General features: G+C 41.8%; 1 protein-coding gene across 45 annotated transcripts in view; it reads right to left on the reverse strand.

Annotated features, from left to right (window-relative positions):
• Nucleotides 1–22234, reverse strand: part of Slc16a7 (solute carrier family 16 member 7) — a 167706-nt gene that overhangs the window by 92156 nt on the left and 53316 nt on the right. For 17 of the 45 annotated variants that reach the window (XM_087556067.1, XM_087556070.1, XM_087556076.1 and 14 more), the window contains 1 exon segment: nt 790–825. The gene's annotated coding sequence lies outside the window, so the exon portion shown is untranslated. 45 annotated transcript variants of the gene reach the window in all.

Here is a 22234-nt window from a genome sequence, read left to right on the forward strand (position 1 = left end):
GAACCACCAATCAAAGAGCATACAAGGGCAGGCAGGACCTGACCACCCCACCTCTACCCCATACACACACACACACACACACACACACACATACACACACACACATACACACACACACATACACACACACATACACACACACATACACACACACATACACACACATACACACACACATACACACACATACACACACACATACACACACACATACACACACATACACACACACGCACACATACACACACACGCACACACACATACACACACACAATCAGCTGGGCAACTTGATTTTCATGTGGGTCCCCCAACACATGGAGCAGGGGCTGTCCCTGGCTCTGTTGCTTGCCTGTGCATTCTGTTCCCCTAACTGGTCTGCCTTGTCTGGCCTCAGTGGGAGAGGGTCTGGATATAGAGTGAATGAAGGAATTAATTAATTAATTAATTAATTAATTGCTGGGGAAAAATACCATAGTGGTGCTATGGTTTATAATGCTCAAGTGAAGAATGTAAGAAAATTATACTTCGTCAAGGTAATTCCACAAAGTAGCTGAGTGTAGTACAATTACTATATAATATACTACAAACTACCTTAAGTTAATATAATATATTTACTTAATTACTCTTTTTTGTTTGTTTGCTTGTTTGAAAACAATTCTTTGGTGTATGTATAACTTCACCATTTATTAAAGATGAGATACAAAATTTTTTTTTTAAAAATTTTAAAAAATTTTTAAAAAAAGTTAAAATTAAGGGGTTGGGGATTTAGCTCAGTGGTAGAGCGCTTACCTAGCAAGTGCAAGGCCCTGGGTTCGGTCCTCAGCTCTGAAAAAAAAAGTTAAAGATGAGAGACAGTTTGCAAACTGAGATCGATGTTACTGTTTTTGCATTAAGAGCTGAGTCTTGGCCAAATATTTGGTACTGCAGGGTATAGAGCAGGATGCAGGGGGAGGAGAAAAGTGGGCAGGATCAGGTTTGGGGGAGAGGCAGGAGTCCCAGAGGGCCAGAAGAATGAAAGGAAATATGCATCTGTTGGGGATAGGGGTGGGGGAAACATCTAGAAAGTCCCAGAGACCTAGGATGAAGGAGGTTCCGAGGACTCAACCAGGGTGATATTAGACGAAATGCCCAACAGATGGAATCTAGTAAATAGTCAGGGACCCCAGTGGAGGGATGGGACCACCAATCCACCTTCAAATTGTTTGACCCAGAATTATACCTTTCTAAAAGAAATGTGGGGACAAAAATGGAGCCAAGACTGAAGGAAAGGCCCTCCAGTGACCAGCCCAACTACAGATCCATCCCATAGGTGGGCACCAAACCTTGACACTATTACTGATGCTACGATGTGCTTACAGGCAGGAACCTAGAATGGTTGTCCTCTGAGAGGCTCTATTAGCAGCTGGCTGAGACAGATGTAGATACTTACAGACAACCATTAGACTGAGGTCAGAGACCCCCATGGAAGGATAGAAGGAGCTGAAAGGGATGGCATCCTCATAGGAAGAACAACAGTGTCAACTAACCTGGACCCCTTGGAGCTTCCAGAGACTGAGCCACCAACCAGAGCATAAATGGGTTAGTGCAGTCACTCACCACATACAAAGCAGGGGGACCCTTATCTGCTCTCAGTGGGAAATGATATGCCTAATCCTTTAGAGATTTCATTATTCTGTTTTGGCTTTCAAAATTGTCTTGAAAATGGTTTTAATTAATCAAATATGATCACAAAGTAAAATAAAGAAATCAGGAGATAAACTTCTATCTAAATGAGAAATATCTCTGTGTTGGTCTTTATTACTTTCCTGTTTAGTTATGCCTAAGCAAATTAATACTCTTGAATAATTATAAAGATTTTAAGATTATACCTAGTGAAGACAAGCACATAAACAAGGAGATGTAGATAGCATTAGAGGATAGGCATCTAACTCTATAAATAATATTTAATGTTATCTGTCACAGTATCTGTAAGTTTTTTCACTCTTATTTGGTAACTGCAGCCCCAACTTTGTAGACATTGACATAAAGTTAAGGACTTCAAATTGTTGTTCTAAGCCTCAATATGTTCCTGCAGGATACATCTCCCTTTAGAGTGAGGCTATTGGAGAATTAAAGCTGTAAGCCCTCTGCTGTCTGCATCTTGGCTCTACTGTCTCCCTCTGGCTGTAATTTGTCTGTTCCATGGTGTGACTGTTACTTTCCTGGGATGTCTGCCTTCCAGCAGTCCAGTGATATGCTCTGCCATTGATTTAAAGGACAATCATTTTATTATTTCCAAAACAGGCAGAAGAAATGAAACCCAGAGTCCTTTTCTGAGTATTTAAGGACCTGTAATATTTAGTCAGGACTGTAATAGAAACCTGTTGAAGGGAATGACCGTGGGATTTGTGGGAACCTAAGGATCTGCTGCCCTTTCTTCACTACAGATGTTCGTCGATGTGCAGTGAGACTTCATCTCATAGACCTGCTGTAAATTGAAAAGTACTACACTGCAAACCGTTGGGTACCACAGGGCATCATCGCTTAACAGCACACATCTGGAAGAGCGGATTGTTCACTCTCGTGACAGGGTTTGTAACCAGGAGCTGTGAGACTCGCCAGCACAGCTTAGCACTCACATTACAAGTCTGGAAATAGCTTAGCATTGGAAATCCACTTTCCACTGAATGTGTTCTAGTTTTATGTTATCAAAGTCAAGAAAACAAGAACAAGAAAAATTTAAGTCAAACCTCATGATGTCAGCGTAGCTTATACAGTCCTAGGTCAATCCAACCATGACTGTAAGTTGCAGTAAAGACTCATACTCCTGCACTCATCCCTGCCGTATTCCCTGTAGGCAGAGTACAGTTCTCACCTACGAACGTCAAGTGTGTTCATGTGTTTTCCTTCTTCAGCCAGGGAATATAAGTCAACGCGGTATAGGCCCAACCAAAACGTAAGGTTAAAAACGTGTTGGCATATTTGACCTCACCAAACCTTCTGAAATGACATCAGACTTCATTAGCCTGGACTCCTGAAAAGATCATCCTTCCTGAAAGTAGGCTGAGCCCAACCAACCTTAATCAGAGGCAACGTTGACAGACAGCTTCTGGGAGGCAAGAGAAAGAAGCAACTGCACATTGCTGCTGTTATGAGTGCCAAGTCATCGGAGTTGCTTTATAGAACAATCTGAGACGGGGTACAGAAGACAAAGCCTGATTTGTGGGATCAGCTGGAGGGAGGGTCAGCATTCAGAGAAGGTTAGGGAGATGTTAACTTATTTTAGAAAGTCGAAAATATCTGGTAAACCCTTTCTCCCCTTTGATGTCTTGAAAAGGTGTTTGAGTCTCCAGGAAAGAGGTCAGGAGATGAGATCCTGGCAGCTCCAGTTGTAATTAACTGGATTAATCCATTACTTTTGAGATGCTAAGGCACCTTAACATATTCAGCCAGCCTGACAGCAGACATAAAAGGAAACTGACAACCTTTAAGGGGCACAATCATGGTAGCTCCAACTTTACCACTGGGCAGAATCTTCCAAGCCTCTTAGCAAATACATCTTGGAAAAGACTCAATTCTGTAATACTGTTTGTAAATCCTATGTGCTCTTTACTAGGAGATTGCATAGGAATGTAGAGGAACAGTCTTGAGTGATGACTGTCTGTCTACAAAGGGACATTGTTACTGTCTATCCCATGAACACTTTCATTTGCTTTTGTTTGAAGGGGGCTGTTTTGTCTCTCAGGCTGCTGGCTCCCAACTCTCTATGTGGCCAGGGATGACCCTGCACAACTAATTCTAATTCTACCTCCTGATTGTCAGAATTACAGCTAGGCACCACACCCCTTTGTGTTGTTTTTGTTTGCATGTTTGTTTACTTTCTGTTGGATAGGCCTAATCTAGGATTTCCTGCATCCTAAGAAGCAAGGAACCAAGCAAATTATATCTCCAGCCTTGGGTTATGATTCAGTTTTTGCATTTTGGTTTGCATTATTATACTAGAGACTTCATTGTTTCACTTGAACGAATCTATTTACAGCTTTTCTTTGTAATATCAGAATGGCGAGCTTTATAACTTTTATAGTTTGAGGCTACTCATACATATACAATAAGATGTATTGAACACAAAACTGAATCTCTGAGAGAACAGAGATGATGGTTCACACAGCTCCTTCAGTGACCAACAGGATGGTAGCTTACATGGGGGAGACTGCCCTGTACTGGACAAAGGGATGATTTAAAACCCACTTAGTGTGGAAGGAAAAGAACGGAAATCTCACTGTCTTACTCAAAATGGCTTACAAGAATTTTCCTCTTCTTTACAAACAAGAGTGTTTGGAGCATGGCTGTAGGTAATTGGAACTACAGAAAGTGAAATTACAGATACAGACGACTCTGACCATTTCCTCTTGGTTCCTTTTTAACCTGGCATCAAGGTTAAGTTAAATCAAAAGCAAGTTTACCAAGCCAAGGGAAACATCAAAATGTCAGCCTGGTTTTGGCATCCTTTAAAATTTTAATTAGCTTATGGAAATTTTATTATTAGACTTATTGCATTAATAAAATAAAGTTTATTATTTTTAGGGGGCAACATGAAATTTTGGTATGCCTATACATTGCTGAATAGTTGAACCAACGTCTTTGACCTATCTGTTATTTGACAAATAGAATTATGTTGTGAGGACACCTAACCATTTTTTTGCTTGTTTACAAATACTGTTGAAATGAGGAGAGAGCGGAGATCCCCCCCATATGTCACCCCTTGTGATGGGAGAAACTGAAATGTTATCAACTTAATTGTATTCAGAGTGGTGCTCGTCAAACAGAACTGACATCTTAGAACTATGTGTACTAAGTAGAACTAAGTGAATTGATAATCTTCATTGTCCCCTTCACTGGACTTAGAATCCCTGTGGAGACAAACTCCTGGGTGCACCTGTGAGGGTGTCCCCAGAAGATGGAATTGAGGGCTGAAGATTCCATATAGGCATCACTGTCATGTGCGGGCTGGGTCTACGAATGACTATAAGGAAATAAAAAGAAGAAATGGAGGAGAACACCAGCATTCGTCCCTTGGCCGCTGACAATAGACACAGTGTGACCAGGCACCTGGCACATTCCTACCACCAGACCTTCCCGGAGTGACAGGCTGTACTCTCAGCCTAGAGCCAAAATATACCCTCCCGTCCCAAAGGGACTTGTGTTCTTATGAGACGTTTTATCAAACAAATGCCCAAAGTAAGCCATATAGAATGGTGATTTGCACCATCTACAGTCACGGGACTTAAAATGCTCTGAAGAGGGTATGCTAGCAGATGTTGTACTGGCCTCACTGGAAAGCAAGAGTAAGAACCAGAACCAGAAACAGTCAAACGACTGCCCCAACTCTTAACAGGCAGCAATTTGAAAATGGATTTGCAAAATTAGAACACAATGTGGACTTTCGATGCCTACATTAGGGTAGACGTTAATAATGTGTCACCATTTAAGCAGTGACAGCTACACTGGATCATGATTTCCTCATCTGTAAAATGAGAGGGTGAGAGGAAGTGTTCCCAAGGTTCCTTTGAGTTCCCCTAGTTTCAACCTATCATGTGGACACAGTCTTTATCTGCAGGTTCCCTTGTTGTGAAATATAGATTTCTTCCCCTAACTGAGAAATGCTGCTGTTACTCAAAACCAAATATTAAACAGATATATAATATTTGAACAATTTCCCCAAGAATCCACACAACTGGCTTCAAATGAGAAAAGGTGTTTCTAAAGAATTGTTGAGAAGAATCCCATTATCCAAACAGACACAGCCCACCTTCGGCAGTTAAGGCCACGTGCTCCTGAGGCTATTACGTCTCCATCTTCCTTCTTAAAAAGAGTACTTAGAATTTTGTTCTACTCCCAAATCACAATTTAGTCTCCATAAAAAGCTATTGTACAGGATCCTCAGAGGGTCTGATATACGAGGGAGCAGTTTTCATTAATCAAGATCAAATTGGGGAAGTATATTTTCAGGCTATTTAGAAGAAAACGCTCCCATAGAACTGAGACAGTTTGGCTCAGTGATGCAAATCAATCACAGGAAGATATCTCTGAGGCTAAAGTGGAAACAGCAGCAGGCATGCTAAGTCCATACAGTCACTGTTTGAAAGCACTACAGCCGCTGCTCGCAAACTGGGCATTCCACACAGTGGCCTAAATCCAAATGATTTAGCCACTGTCGGGAGTACGTGCTGCACAGCTAACAAATGCGAATCGTCTTAATTATCTTCCATTGAATTTAGAGACTTACATTAAACTGCGTCTAAACAGCTGCTAAAATACGGAAGAGGTTGTGACACATGCGCAAGCTTTACCACACCGCATTAATGGGATGTAGTGATTACAAACATTACTACAAAGGGTTAATAACAGTTTATAGCATCCTCAGGAATTTCGAGTCCAGCGGTCACTGGAGGTTGAATCAGCACTCTGTAATAAGAGGAAGACAGAGAGATAACCAGCCCCATGCCCTGAAGGCACAGAAGGACAGATGTCATCAGAGACCAAGACCTTGACCTAGGGCTTACCACCTTCTACTGTAAAAATAAGGATTCGCCGTTCTTTCTAAGTCACCCAGATTCGGGTATGCTGTGATAGCATAAGAAATCAAGACCAACATAGTTTTCCTGAGTTGGGAGCAGAGTTAGGTAAGCACTAGGGTGAGAATGGCGGCAGTAATGGGGAACAGCATAAACACAAGTAGCCTTCGTCCCGAAAGGAAGAGAAAGAAAGCATTGTGTCAAGATACACAGGAGTTGCAGGTTTGGAGAGACATGAGAGGGAGTAGACCCAACTCATTTATCATGGGAAATTCTATTCTTTTATTTTATCAGCAAGGGGGAAAATGGCATAGCATATATCTTAGAAAATAAGTACCAGGGGAAGGGGAAAACGCTGGAGAAAGAGGCTATGACGACCAGTTGCGTACACCTTTCTGTGGTCATGGCCTATGCGATTGCTCTCGGGTAGAGCATTTGCCACCCTCTACTGTGGTGTTCTAAGAAAGACAAGTACAGCATGTGCCTTAGGGAAAGGCAGGCAGAGGGAAGATCTGAGAACCATTAAGGAATTTGAACCATACCTGTCCTTGAGAAATGGACAGAGTACAGTAGGAAACAGAGGCGCTAAGCAAATGACAGACATTTGAAAGTTAGGGACTTAGTGAAATCTTTCAGTAATACAAGGTCCGTAGAAGATGACTTTAGAATGAGATCCAGTCAGTGGCAACTTTTAAAAATACCACTGGCTTTCATAATGAGACTTAAAGATCATCCCCCAAAGTCTGTGTTATGTGTCCCCAAATATTTCAAGCATTTGGTCTTATTATTTCCGACAGGGCCCTGGCCTGTGGGTTAATAGTCTGGTAGACCTATCCACTTCCACACACTTTCTAAGAGGGTTCCTTTGTTAGAAAGCTCACTGTAGTCAATGAAAAACAAAAATGGACTTCTTAAACTCCTCTAAGATCCCATTGCAAATTAAAAAGATAATAAAAATCACAATTCTTTATAAACACTTCTGCTATGAGAACAACACTAATCGTATTAATAAACGTGAGTATGTACAGTGCTTGTCTAGCATGCACCGGGCTCTGGGTTTGATGCTTCCGTACACCATGCAGACTGGACAAGATAGTGCACACCAGTAACCCAGCACTCGGGAGTAGAGGCCTGGAAGTCAGAAGTTCTGGATTATCCTTGAGTGCATAGCGAGTTCAAGGTCAGTGTTGGCTACATAGGACCTGCTCTCACAAAGAAAGAGGAAGGGAACGGAAAGGAAAGGGAGGAAGGGGAAGGGGAGAGGGAGCAAGAAAAGAGAAAAGGGGAAATGGGAGGGGAAGTGCACAATAATAAATTAACTTCAATGTGGCATATTTTCCAGGGAAGAAGAAAAGAATGGTTTCTTGTGCTTTTACTTTACAGAAATTGCAGTTAATAAGGTTGTTCCTAATTACCTGTAATTGTCTTAAAGTACATTACTAGACTTGGATAAATAACAAAAAAAAATCTCAGATAACTACTAAATAGCCTTTATATGAATAATATTTCACTGTTAATATAGTAAAAAAAAGCTGGGGTTACTCAACATTTTTTTAAAAAGGAAAGGAAAGAAAATTATGTCAATATACAACAAAAAAACTGAAACTGTGCTTTTTTTCCCCTAAAAGGAAATCTAATTTAAAGACATTAGTTTATTCAAACTGCACATGTCCTCAATAGAAAAGAAATTTAAGTTTTTCATTCAATTAGCAAAAGAGCATAGCAAAATGCTTTTTAAAACGAAAGAAATTGTTTTTACCTAGAAACATAATAAATCAGAAGCAAACTGTCAGCCATTAGTCACTGAGAACATCCATCTGCACAGAGCCTCTGCTGTCAGAGGTTTGAGGCTTCATGATTTCAGGAACAAGAGAGCCGTGAGTCATCACTTACCCAAGAGACACTTGGGTATACACATGCCTGTGCCTTCATAGATTTCTGGACAATCTACCCAAGGGTCAATCAGCAATCAGGATGCCTTAGGCTCCGAACAGCATATGGGGAGAAGGATTGAATGAATATTTACCCTGTGTTCCAATTTGATTTTATGTACATATACACTAGGGAATATGATTCAGGATACAAAGTTAGTAACATATATAGTAGCCATGATATGCACTTAGTAAGTGGGAGAGTTAGAAAAAGCCAAGGAAAACCTTAGAAGTTCTGACCCTGGATACATCCTTTGTGAATTATGAGGACTTCAGACCTTCTGACCCAGGTTATAGACTTTGAATAGATGAAAGCCTTAGAACTTCTACTTTGTCTAAAGCTAACTTTCACTCCTTAGTTTGTGTCAAATAAAGTATAATTTGTCATTTATGACTCCTATTCCAACGCCACTACATGGAATATCCTGTTTATTCAGACCGTGATGCGACTGTGGCTGACTGGAAAACAGGCTAGGCATTTTCCTTACCCTACACCTCCCTGGTTAAATAGTTTCCTTTGCTTTCCTATCCAATCTGCTGCTTGGTCATGTGGTTTCTTTCATTAGCTGACAGGTGCTGTGGTAACAAAGCTCCACAGACTGGGTAGCTTCAACAGTGCAAACCAATTTTCTCCCAGATCCAGAACCTGGAAACCCAAGGTCAGTTTATCAGTGTGGAAGTGTTCTGGTGAGAGCTGTCTCCCTGTGGGCTCATCTGTCTACAATACCCCTAGAAAGGACTAATAGCATCACAACTTCTAGAGTCCTTCATGAAGGTATTATTGACACTAGACAAGTCCTCATGACTTACTCTCCTTCAAAAGGTTCCATCTCCAAGTACTATCATTTAGGGCACCACAGATGTCAACACAAATTTGGAGAACATGAACATTCAGTCCATAAACAGTATTACCAGTGGATGAGTCAATAGTTGATATGAGTCAAGTAGGTCTCTCAGAAGCATTTGTGAAGTCGAGCTTGCTTTCACTTACCAGGTCTCAAAAGTCTCCTCTGGTCCTTGTCATGACCACCTACAAAGGACTCTTAGCTCACCTACTAGATAAAGAAAGATCTGAGGCTTGTCCTACAACCATCCCTGCTGGCCAGGGTTTATTAAGGTGTGAGCAAATAATCCATATGTTAAGGTCTGAGCGAGCATCGTCACTTTCTGAGAAAATTATAAATTACCATCTCCAGCCTTCTAGTGGGCTTGTGTTCTTTTCTGCCCCATCACATGGAAGTTTGGTTTAAGATATCGCTAAGCCATATCAGTTGGGGTCAGATATGACCCCTCTGTGGGCCGCTAAGTTCCAGTCTAGATCCTAACTGATTAGATTATTACTCTGACATTTTGGTAACAGGAACAGAGCTGCCCTAGCTTTATTTTGCCACCCCACCCCCTTTTTTCTAGCCCTTGCACACAATATCTCTCACTGTCGTGACTGACAACAGGGCATGCGGCTCTACCCTCCTATGCAGACCTATTGGCAGCAGAGATAATCTTGGTGCCCTGATACTGAGTATCAAGTGAGTTCTGAAGAGCTTGTCTCACCTCTGGACTGCATCGATCACGGGTCAACACTAGTACACATATGATCCAAGCTCAGTGATATAAATGCCCGGATAGTTCTATTGCTTAAGTTCTGCCACAGAAAAGAACCCTCCATTCTATGATTTCATTGACAAGACTTATTAAATCAGCCCCTCCTAAGAATGAGAAGTGTTGGTAGTACTAAGCTCATGGTCACAGAACTCATCCCTTCGCTGTGTGTACAGTTAACTGGGAGAAAACCACAAAGTTAAAACATACTGCAAGTCTCTATAGGAGTATGTCTCAGCTTGAGCTGACTGAGACACCAGAGATAACAAATAGCTTTACTATAGCTATTCTCAACCTTCCTAATGCTGTGATCCTTTATTATAGGTCCTCATGGTGTGGTGAACCCCAACCATAAAATTATATTCATTGCTGCTTCGTAACTGTAGTTTTGTTACTGTTATGAATCCTTGTGCAAATATCCGATATGCAGGGTACCTGATATGCAATACCATGTGAAATGCTTGGTTGACCCCCGAAGGGATCGTGACCGGCAAATTGAGAAACTACTACCTTGGTGGCTTCTTTCTTAGTTCTGCAAGTATGTAAAAGAAAAGTTACCTCAGTACATAGGATGAGTGTTTCAGGCACTTAAGCAAATGCCATAGGGGCAACTCTGGTTGAGGCAAGCTGGTCCACTATACCAACATCTGTAGAGTGGTGTAACTACCCAAGTCCAGTGGATCACAATTGCATTTTGGACAAATCTTAAATGCTGAGCATGATCTACTAAAATGAAAGAGATTAAGGAAAAACTTCCTAAAGGAATATCTTCCAAGGTTCTTGTGTGAGAGGCAATGATGATATTATGCATGCATTGAGATCCCTCTAAAAGTTATTCATGAGTATTGCCCAGGAAAGACTAGCAGAGAGTCAGTCAGTTGAAGAGACCAATGCACAAAGTGCAGATAGTTTCATTGTTTAAAAAGCTATCTAAGATTCTATTGTGTGATTTATCATTATCTTTGCTCATTTTCTTGTAGCTTTTATATGAAAGGTATTCAGTATGTCTATGGCTTTAGAATATACTAAGAGGAGAAAATAAATTAAATATTGATGCAAATTATTTGCTAACAGAAACTAAATATACTAGGCATTAAAGTGAAAGAAACTCTATTTACTAGTGCTTTGGCTCAGACCTTGACATTCCCCAATGCTTTATATGTGGAAAGCTTAGCTTCCAGGTAGAGAGGCTATGGTAAAATGGTAGAACTGTAGGACCTGAGGTCTAGTAGAACATTAAGTTACTGACAACATCTTAGAGAGAATCCTTGGAAGCAAGTCATTTTCTTTCTCTCTCTCCCTCTGCCCCTTCCTCTACCCACCCCCACCTTCTGCTTTCTTAGGAAAAAATGGAATTTTCTCCACAGCACTTCCTGCCATTATCCTCAGCTTCAACTGAACCAAGAGTAACAGTACAAAGGAACCGTGAACTGAAACCCATAAAGCCACACATCCAAAGGAGTCTCTCTTACACGAAGTAGTTTATGTCAGTGATGTAACCTACAGTATGCATGATGTATGAGTGACACATTGCATCATCCGTCTGAGCTGGTGCTGAATTGTGCTCAACGTCACAGAATTCTCAGATCCTGTATTTGTTTTGTATAAACTGATGGCCAGTGTTCTAGTGTGCCTTTGAACTAGGCTCAAAAAAAATTAAGTCTTTGCGCCAATTATTGTCAGAAAGAACAGCTCGGCATTAATTTCTCCAATACCAGTTTGCCAGTACCAACCCATCAGTTCTGGCAAATCTCCTTCTATGCTCAGAAGCAAAAATGACAAAAAATTCTGTCTAGCACATTGGCTTCATTGTATGTGGGGAGGGTAACCAGCAAAGTCACTCTGGCTGGCCTCTTTAACTGCTCCCCATTCTGGGTTCTCAAAGAGCCTTGTGTGTTAGCTGATGAAGGAGACACAGGTAGGGAGTTTTGCAGAGCATCTCAGTCAGAATCAAGTCTCTTATGTTTTAGCATATAGGGCTCCATAGCTTCATCAAAGCTTCAGTTTGAATATCTGAATGTATCGGAAAAGCTAGCTGGACTTAATTTCTCAGGCTGTCAAAAAAGTTTGCAAGCAGAATTATCCCTGTAGAGATGTACAATTTTCCATTGTACAGGTAAAAATACAAATATGGTTCTTTGGCGTTTATGTAAGACTATCATTTTGCACACTATTAGGATTCAAATCAGTTACATCCAATAAGGCCAAAGAAAACTGTAGTGCCAACCTCTGCAGATTTGGTCTCTCTAGACTTAGTCAGAATCAGCCATTGTGTCAGGGAATTCTATATATTGGCATCTGGAGGTAACCCCTCTGCTGTAAGCAAAATGAAAGCCGGACAGAGGAAACCAAATGAAGTACTAGTGGGCGTTCCTACTGCCCAGACACAGTGTAAACAGTGCTGTGAAACCAGCAGCTGCGAGCCTAGAGGCTGTCAGCAAAGCACTTGCCCGAGCAGTAGAAAGGAGCTAAGTGCTCTGTGCGATATGGAAGACTGGACAGGCTACTAGTGATACAACCCTGCTCCCCTTCTGGACAATTCAAACAAAAACAATAACAAACTCTACAGCCAAGCAGACGTAGGCAGGGCTCTGCATATAAAACAAACTGAGGCATGGACTTCCACAATTCCAAACAAGTACATGACCTAGTACACTCGATCTCTCCTACGCTTAAAAAACAAACCAAAACAAAATGAAAACTCTTAGGACTCAAAAGTGTGACTATTCTACAGCTTCTCATTTCCCTCTAGATGTGCACACTTACTAAAGAGTTGCTCGCGGCATAACATATACAATATGAAAGAATATAGATGTTTCATATGTGTTTTGACAAGAGAACTGAGAAGGTTCACAAACTACTTATAGAGTGAAGTATATGGGAATTAAATGGATAACCACAGTATCAGCAGTCAGTAGCCAAAGGATACTGAATGATCCTTTCACCAACTTAGAGTAGCTATTATGTAACAATTAAAAGCAGTGCATAACCAAGAGGGGAGGTTTAATCAACTGGCAATGTTAAACCAAACAAACACTCCACACTGGAGAATAGTACTGAAGGGCCTCACCAAAGTAAAACTCTGATCCACCTGCCCCACTTGAGAGTATGCAGCTAACAGAAATGAAATCAGTGTGGTAAAGACATGCCTGCATACCAGAGCTTCCCACAGAACACTTAACAATATTATTGCATTAGGCCACAGAGAACGATGGAATCTTGACATTTACATTAAGCTAACTGAAGTACTCAGGCAAAGAGCATATGCCTTGCACTCTCGATTGACTTGGTGATGGGGAAATACCCTGAGATTCACTAGTGTGTATAATTAATGTGCTAATAAAAACAAAAATGATTGGGAAGGACAGCTCAGGGGTAAAGCACTAGCCTTGTAAGTTAGAAGACCTAAGGTTACGTCCCCAGATCCACTGGGAGTGGTTACGTGTACTTGTAGCCAAAACACCAGACATGGGACAGTCTCTTCTGAGTTGCTACTTGGAGAGTCCAAGAGATTCTGAAAACGTTAAGTGATTGCTGTTGCTCTTGACCGGCCCCTAAAGGTGCAAGAGAAATCCTTCATGCTGAAGACACCATCAGTTTAGATGCAGACCCCAGAGGCTTCTGACCTGAAACTGACCAGAAGTCTCCCTTCCTCGGGACTAGCTTTGGTGGTTCCAAAAGGTAGCATGCAAGCTTCCGAAGAAGGTGAAGCAATCAACAGTCCTATCCAGCTATGACACCCAGGAACCACAACTACTATCACAACATAACGATCCTCAGTACAGATGCACTACTGTCACCCATGCCTTTTAATTAGACTTAAGACCTCACTAGTAAGAGGGAAGTCATACCTAGTACTGGAAATCTAGCCAAGTGCCTGGGTCTAGTGAAGTCATTGATATGAGAGCAGTTATAATGGCCGTATTACTAATCTCATAACCCCTAACTAGACTAGCAATATTTGTCCTTGCCTACAGAGTAGACCTCTACACTCATCAAGGGACAGAGGAGACCGTTGCAAAAAATGATAACCGATTAAAATGCACACTCGTGGAGACCAGTTCCAACTGGTACATCAACAGCACAGCCCCTGCACGGAGGCCGAGGGATGACTGGGGAATAGAAGTCAGAAACAGTTTACTGTGAGGTCGTGTCTCCTCACATTGTCAGAAGCTACAATGCTTCTGTAAAGTATCACCAACATGACTTCCTAAGCATGAGCTGAACAAGGACCCTGAATGTAGTAACTGGGAATCGATCAGGAGCCAATCCATGCAATCACACTACAGTCACGACCAGCCCACAAGACGGTTTCAGTGGAGAAGCCTCTAAACTCCCATCAGGGCAAGGTTTTATAGGAAATGGCAAGTGAGAGGTGAGTATTTCTATTTTATTTATATAATGAATATTATATATGTATATAGTAACCTATATATTATATATAATATAATGGAACATCACTTAATAAAAATAGACATGAATAGGGAAGAGAGCAAGGAGGTGTATGTAAAAAGATTGAATGGGAAGAAAGGAAAAAGAAAATGATAGAATTGTATTATATCACATGCTCAAAATTTTTAAAAGTCAACAAATATAGTGTCTAAAATTCTCAAAGAATAAAATAGATGAGAATAAAAAATACAAGGAAATGTATACACTTAAAATCCCAGGCCAGACAGAAAAGAATATAAGAAAAATGGATAGTAGACCCTCTTGTCTGAGGACTTGGCATCCCTTGAATTGCACAAATGGGCCACAGATGTTTGAAATTCCTCCAGCATCAGAAACAGCCTCCCTTGAAGAGCAACAAAACCAAAGTGACAAACAAGCAGAAAGCTAATGAAGAGGTCTGAATCAGAGCTACGGCTGCTTGGCCAGAGAGAGAAGAATCAGGGAGGACTGAAGAGGCAGAGCTGAGTCCAAGGAGGGAAGACAGGGGCTGGGATCCAGAGCCTGAGGGACACAGGGCTGAGACTCTAGGCTGAGGCCCACGTTCCCTGTGGAGGTTCAGAAGATGATGTGTCATACCTGAGCACAGCCTGGTGGAATTTGCTCTACTAGGCTGTGCACTTACATCATGCTAGTGAAACCTTTATTTCTTTCTACGTTTTTAAAAACATTAATCATTCCATTTGTTTACATCGCAAATGATACCCCAATTCCCGGCTACCCCTCTGCCAAGCCCCCATCCTACATCTGTCCTCCCCCTCCCCCTTGCCTCTATGAGGGTGCTCCCCCAACCACCTACAGTCTCCAGCCCCACTGCTACAGCATCCCCCTATATGGGGTATCAAGCCTCCCTGGGACCAAGGGCCTCCAAGGCCATCCTCTGCTCCATATGCATATGGAACCATGGATCCCTCCAGGTACACTCCTTGGTGGGTGGTCTAGACTCTGAGAGAACTGGGAGGTCAGGCCAGCCTATGTTGTTCTTCTAATGGGGTTATAATCCCCCTCTGTTCCTCCAGTCCTTCCACACACTCCCTACCAGGTTCCCTGATTGACTTTCTCCCCATCTAAGCTTGGAAATAATAACGCTGGTTTCCAAGACTTCAAAGGTCTCTAGGCACAGAATTTTATTTTGGAACTTAGGCTCTATTTCCACATCTCTCTTTGAATGGGATATAGAACAAGGTTGAGGTTGGAAGGGCTAATATTTGAAATTCTGGGATCTGGTGAATGTATATGGGGATTGGTAGGATCAAGGTCGGGCCATTACCTGATCATTGAACATCCTGAAGAGAAGTCTAGGTTTGTACTTCTCTTCAATGTGACATTATTGGGAAATAAAGTATGTTAGGAAACATTCTTTCAAAAACAACCCAATCAATAATCAACTTAAAAAGATGGGACACATACTTTGCCTAAAGGTTTAAGCTACTTTGGACCATGATCAGTTTGCACTGTTGTTGGGTTTGTGGTAGAACATGTCTACTCACTTCCTGGCTGAGGAGGTAAAGCCAGGAGAAGGATAAGGCTTAGACCTCACTATCTCCTTAAGGGCATGTCTCCAATACCCGGACTCCTCCCACAAACCCACACCCCCTAAAGCATCTCCTGAATCTCAAAGAGCTGAGCCAGAACAATGCTCCTACCACACGCAACTTGGAAGGATCCTCTACATCAAAATTCTTAAAATGGGCAGGCTGGCTCCCAAGCCGTCATGAAGGGTGCCATTGTAGGAATGTCCCTGTGAAATATGGGGAGGATGTCATGTAAAGACTGATTGATGTATATACTAGAATTGCATTGCCACAAATGAAGCAGAACCTGGGTCAGGCAAGGACCGGAAGAGGCAAGAAAACGCAGCCCAGCCTACGCCTTATTTCACACTTCCAGGCTCTAAAATGGAATGAGACTAATTTTCAGTTGGTCTAAGCCACCCACGTGATGGGGCTTTGTCAGGGCAAAGCTAGGAATGCTGAGGAGGATACATCCCATACCAGGCCCATTGCTCTTCGAACTGGCAGGCTTGGCACACTGTACCAAGTAGGTCAAGGGCTACAGGCCCCTCTTAGAACTCACATGTAATGGTGACTGTCACTGGTCATGTGACTCACCCATGATCTTCAAAGCCAGTGGACATTAAATATCCTTCCTGGTCTTGAACCCGCTTGCTTTTTTTCCCCCAAGAAATAAAAAAGAGAATCTGAAGTCTTATGATTTCTGAGTTACTAAATCTATCAGAACCTGACAAACTTCTACAGTGTATAATTCAGGTAGTCTGTGTCTAATAATGGAATAAAGAATCAGAGATAAGCTTTTTGGTGGTAGCTCGATTTGCAAACTTGGGCTTGTGAGCTGAAAAGCAAATGTAAAACATGGTGTTTAAACTACTTGTTATGTGCCAAGGGAAGAATATACTAGAACTATAAAAAATCTGCACATATCCAACACAAAACAATGACAACAACAACAAACTTCAGGCTTCAGGGACGGTTCAGTGGGTAAGAGTCCTTGATCTGTAGTCATAAAGACCTGAGATCAAATCGCTGCCATTCATGTTTGAAACCTGGTATAGCTGTGTGCTTGCAACCTTGTTATCGGAAAGGTGAAGCCAGGAGGAGGACCCCAAGGGATCACTGGCCAGCTGGCCAAGACAAAATGGCAAACTTACTGTTCAGTGAGAGACTGTGTTTCTTCTAAGGACATAAAGGCAGGTGAAATCAAGAAAGAAAACACCCTCAAACTCTGGTCTTGTCTCTGCACACATCAGCATGAGTATACATGTGCACACATACATGCATGCTGCAAACATTCCACACTACATACAAATTTGTGATGGGCAGACACACCCAGACACAGACGTAGAGATATGAACACACACACACACACACACACACACACACACACACACACACACACACACAGTCTTAACTGTTAGAATCTAAAATGTTTTACAGTGTCACGGCAAATGATTGCTCTGTTTTCGCACTACACGTGGATCATTTCAAACTTCATATGAGCATTTTTACATTACTATATACTTTGACTTTTAATAATAAGACTTCAATAATCTTAAATTTCCTTAAAACTTTCTTTTAAAAAAAACTCTTTAAAACTTCAGTCACCTCAGAGCTTATGAATTATAGACGTCTCAACATTGACTTGATGTGCACCCAAATAAGTGGCGACATTCTTATCCCTAACTTTGACAAATTCCTCCTGTAAGGAGACCTTAAATAAACCTAAGCAAATACAGCAACGCACAGGATCAGGTTTTACAAGTCCAGCTGATAAACAGACTCAATGCCAGAGGTGAACCAGAAACCATCACTGGCCCCTTGCACTTGAGCTCACTTGAGCTGTGGGTGTTTGCCAGCTCTGCTCCAAAGCAGAGATTGTTTAGGGAATAAACCAGCGAGAGCGTAGAGTAGCACACCACCAGCCCTACTCGTCACCCAAGAGCAGAGGTCTTGTTCTACTCCCAGCCGTGCCCATTATGCTGCCGAGTCCCCTCCCTGGACACTGTTCCTTGTGTATGAAATGGATGTGCCTCTGTGTTCCCACCAGCTCTAGATTTCAATTGCAAAATCATCAATCATTGTCTGATGTTTAATTTCAGCTGTGGAGAAGGCAACTGTGAATGGAAACACATACGGAGCATCGCGGAAGTGTCGGGCTGCTGACGCAATTGGAAGCTCATGTGGTTTTAGTCTACATCCCACCAGCACAAGTTCCTTGGCCTTGGAATTCTGTTGAATAAAGACACCAGTGGGCAGACACTTCTGAAAGGAACAGAGACTTTCTCTGAGTCTGCCTCATACGGGCTCCTGTGACTGAGCAATGAGTCCTTAGTGATAAACACTGATGCAGAATAACCAGTTCTAAAGATGTACAATGTATATACGGATATCTTCAGGAGGTGGCTTTACACAGGAAACTTGGATGACCAAGGTCTTTAGTTACATTACCACTTCTCAATGGTACCACACGAAAAACAACTACACCATAACCACCTATCTTCCACCATACCAACTTACCTAGCTTGCATACCAAAAATAATGTAGTTTATTTTAGGACTTTCCAGCCAAGCACACATATTTATAAGATGTAACAACTCATCTAAGAAATAAGGACACTTTACTGTTAGATAACATAAAGTACAAATTAAATAAAAATTTAATGAGTAAAAAACTACTCTTATTTTTCAAAATAAAGTGGTACCCATGATTTAAAACCATTCCTCCAAATCAAAATTTGGCAGGCTACATGATGTGAGGTATTCTTTGAGATAATTAGGATTAATTCATCTTTCAGCCAGGGGGGCTAAGAACCACAATAGCAAATTTCATAGAACATTTTAAAATTCTCTTTGCAACTGCAAGCACACAATGTCTCATCAGCCAGCCTTAACTCGGTCCACTCCAGAAATTAAGTACTATTCCACAAGGCAACATTTATGAGTTTTAACTGTACTTTATAAACTTAAAACATGAAATTGAATAACAAGAATGAAGCAAGCCATGCCTATAGTCTACCAGAGCCAAGGTGAGCACAGTTTTAGAGATTTAATGTTACCTGGAGAGCGAGAGAAAAGCCGCATTAGCCACTTGTTGGGGACTCGGAGCTGAGAGCACAGCGATTGATCATTAACTTTTAGCCAGAAGCAAACTTGCACACAGCTCTCCAGAGGCCGAGGCTCCACTTTCCCTCCCTTCTTTCCTCTCAAATAGGGGAAAGGTAGTTTGCTCTCTCTTCTTGAAGAACTTGCTTTGACATGCACAATTAGTTCAGACTTCTCACGGTGTAACGTAAACTGGGCTTAAATTATAGCCAGGGTCAAAAAGGTGACGTGTCTGGCACTCAGAATTGCTACGTTTAACCTTCCGATTTTCCTTCTCTGTAGCTGAAGAGGGCAGGCTTTCAAGGGTATTTTCCCCAGCGTGTAATTTGATACCGCGTCTGGAAGGCGCAGTAAAAATCCCTGTACAATGAGCGTTGCTGTGTCTATGAACCTTAACAGAATCTGAGACTGGAGAAGACAGAATTATGAATAGTAACGAAGAGGTCAAGGGCACAGACCTTCGTTTGGTTGCCTGAAGTGGACTTGGGGTTGCTATCCTGAATCGCTCTTCATCTTTGTCTTAAATTGAGAAATGGCCTCTCGCTGACCGGGAAGCTCATGGATTCCGCTAGACCTGGGCAGCCACGGAGCCTCTGCACCTTTCGGGCTCCACCTCCTCAGTGTTATGGTAACGGTAGCTTGTTGTCACTCTTGGAATTTTACACGGTGCTGTGGACACGTACAGCAGACACTGACAGCCATCTCTGCAGCCCTTAGGAGGTATTTCACCAAACAAATTCTCATCCATTACCCCATTCTTCGAACTACATAAGACAGGCACCGTGTGAATATTTTGAGTATGGGCATATTGATGTGTGGAGTTTCAGTTACTTATGTATGGTCCCTGGCTTCCATCTCTAATTTCTAAAGGATCTAAGGTCCCTATTTCTCTGTACTAAACAGCAGAATGTCTCTAAGTTCCATGGTGGTGGAGGCGGGGGGCGACTTAAGTGCTAATTGTGGACGTGATTCCTGAACTTACCTGAGAGATGGGCACCAGGGCAAGCCTATAGGGATTTTCCTGATTACATTCACCGGTGTAGGAAGCTCAGTCTTAACATAGGTTGGGGTCATCCTTGTTGTGGGGAAAGCGAGTGCAGGGCCAAGATGCCTGCATTGCTCCCTCTCTGCCTCTTACTGGGGACAGACAGGATGTGACCTCAGGTTCCTACTTCAGTAACTCCCCTCCCATGAGGGACAATAACCTGGATTACAAACTAGAATAAAACTTGAAGTTTCCTTGGTCAGAGTATTTTATCACAGTAACAGGCAAAGAAACTAAGATGAGGTTCATGGTTTCCAAAGAGGGAAAGAATTCAGTTCTCTAGAACTGAGTACCAGGTGCCAGCCTGTTGCAAAACATGTTTCTCCAAGATTTCAATTCTGTGTGTAATAATCATAAGGACCAAGCAACAAAGACAATTCTTTTCTAGACATTCTCTCTGATGTTTTTTGACCAAATAAGGCAATTCCTTTTCCCAATGTATACAATGTGTATCTGCTTCTTCTATTAAGAGCTTGAGTTAATTTAAAATGAAACAGAAGCAGAGGAAAGTTCCTTCCTTCTACAAATATAGGCAGTGAGGTTTTGATATGTTACAAATTGTAGTATGAATTCTCCCACTGCATAGTAAACACCTCACAATCTCCAGGAGATGACTTTTTTTTATAGAAACCTCATCAAATGAATCTTTGTCCCAACAGAGCTTAGCACTTAACAACCAGTGTCAGAGGACAGCTTACCGCTACTTAGCTCAGTGAGCTTAACAGCTTTATTTCCGCTCTGAAATAGCAAGGCTTCCTTCCAGCACACAGAGTGGATGTTCTAATGGGCTGAGCAGAGCAGGGTGGTTTAAAACACAGGGAAATGGAAGGCAAATCACCCCCGACCCCACCCCATCCCCCCAAAAAGAAGGACCAACCATTTCAAAGTTATTTTCCTTGTAAAGTGGGGGGACTGGAGTCAGCAGGACTGAAGGTAAGTGATTGTTGAACATTTAGCTTCTTTTGTGGGAGGATTAAGGGAAGAGGGAAAATCATTATCTCACAGACTGAAACTGGCCTGCTTGGGGAGCGTGTTGATTACCTCAGTTATCTCAGTTTCCCATGGCAGATAAGCAGCTCGTTCTCACACTTGGTGACCTGGAAATTCTGGCCTACCATGAAGATGCACTTTTAATACCTTCTCTTCTATTCTAAAGTTAAATCCTTGGAAGTTCTACGTATGTGCTGCTTAGAGTCATTTCGTTTAATCAGCATGTTAGGGAAGGTTACAGAGCTCAGGTTATATATCAGCAATTTGCATTAGGAACATAACCATTTATTTCTCTTCGCATGATGTCCATTAAACTGCTTTCACACTTTAAATATCCAGTTGTAAACATTCTACCAAGAAGCAAATTCAACTTGAAGGCAAATTAAGGGTTAACATTTGCTATAGTCAAAAAAAAAAAAAAAAAGCAAACACAACTTGGATATTGAGCTGGCCTTGCTAAAACTGCTTTCTTCTGATTATTTATTTTTAACTAAGAAAGATCATACACTGTGGGAAGCACAGAGAAATCACATACGTGTAGCAGTACAAACTATTCTAAACTATTCTGTAGGACATGAGATACAGACAGTCTTCTTGGCTACATGAACCTCAAAGAAAGAAGACAAAGGCAGGAGAGCTCTGTTCCTGCTCACTGAACCCCAAGGAGACCTGGGCAGGAGGTGCCTAACCTTTGCCAAGGTTACCTACTCTCAAGAGTAATTCTGGAGCTATGGTTATAACACAGTTTGCTCCTCCAGACCCCCAAGATTTTAACACACTTTGATCAGTTGGGGACAAGAGAAGTCGATATACAGTCAACGGAAAATCCTGATGAAGAGCGCGCATGGTCTCAGAACATGTCATTTACTCCATGCTTGAATCATGAAAACAGATTCTTGGCGACAGATTTGTTTATAATCTTATTCCCCAGTTTCACGTAGCCTTGCACATTTCCCTTGTGAGATTTTGATGTTGTTCATGTTGTGAAGAAAAGTTAAAAACTGGATCAATGAGCAAAACCCATGCTCTTCACTTGATTTCTAAGCCT

Source organism: Rattus norvegicus, chromosome 7 (genome assembly GCF_021556685.1).
Source record: "Rattus norvegicus strain SHRSP/BbbUtx chromosome 7, alternate assembly SHRSP_T2T, whole genome shotgun sequence".
Taxonomy (NCBI): Eukaryota; Metazoa; Chordata; class Mammalia; order Rodentia; family Muridae; genus Rattus; species Rattus norvegicus.